The following is a 1,146-nucleotide window of genomic DNA, read 5'->3' as shown; positions in this document are numbered from 1 at the left end:
CCACGTTCTCTAACATCTTGAATAATCTTGAATTTAACACGAGCTTTCTTGCCTTCCCAAATAAAGCGATTCAAGTCTCTCTGCCATTCTTTCAAGTTAAGTTCATTTTTTAAAATAGGTATCATCTGGAACAGAAAGAGAAACTTAGGTAAAATGTTCATTTTAATGGCCGCAATACGACCCAGCAAGGAAAAATGAAATTTTTTCCACATTAATAAGTCTTTTTGTACTGATTTCCACAATTTCTCATAATTGTTCTGATAAAGTTTCATGTTAGAGGAGGATAAAAAAATTCCCAAATATTTAACCTTACTAACCACTTCAAAACCTGATAGTTGCATAAGTTGTTTTTTATCTTTAGCAGTCATATTCTTTACCTGTATATTGTTTTGATTTAGGATTAAATTATATAGTCAGAGTTGGATAAGACAGACTTCTGTTAAAGATGCAGAGAAATTTTATGCATACATTTTATATAAATCATTATTAAGGCTTCCCTTTGAAATACGTTTAATATTCCAGCCCAGGTTTAAACGTAATAATTGTCAATGATAGTTGTAAATGAAACAAGGATAACAGAATCTATTTAATGTACCAAATAGTTTATTTTAGCATTATTCTTGACACCTAGGATGTTACAGTTCATTTTATTCATTTCTTTTCCAGACTCCATGTACTTCATGATGGTGAAGGGATTTTATTGTGCTTATGATTTTAGTATGTTTAAGTTTGACATTAGCATTTATTTTACATATAGTAACCATTTTATATTGATACTTATAGTGTTATCATGTAATCATTGTTTTGTTATTTTGTAATCATTATTTTGTAGTTAATTGCTTGATCAGATGCTTTATATATATATTGGGAAAGTAAGGGCTTCGTGCTTTAGGTATAGGTGATTGCTTATATGAAAAGAGCACAGTAAGGGGAGGGGGGAAAGGAGCTACGGATGGAGCCTGGGTTGCTGTGTATGAGTCATCATCTAGGAATTATTTTTTTGTGCCATCTTATGCCTAGTACCAAGACCTGATCTTTTTGTTCTGGAAAGGTATAAAAGGTGGAAGACATCTTTTCTGGTTGTTGCCTTCATCTCTCTACCAGCCACGAAGAGAGATGGGGGTCACCCAACTCTATTTTGATCAA

Source organism: Protobothrops mucrosquamatus, unplaced genomic scaffold, assembly GCF_001527695.2.
Source record: "Protobothrops mucrosquamatus isolate PMUCROS unplaced genomic scaffold, P.Mucros_1.0 scaffold11, whole genome shotgun sequence".
Taxonomy (NCBI): domain Eukaryota; kingdom Metazoa; phylum Chordata; class Lepidosauria; order Squamata; family Viperidae; genus Protobothrops; species Protobothrops mucrosquamatus.
Note: the sequence above shows the minus strand (reverse complement) of the source record.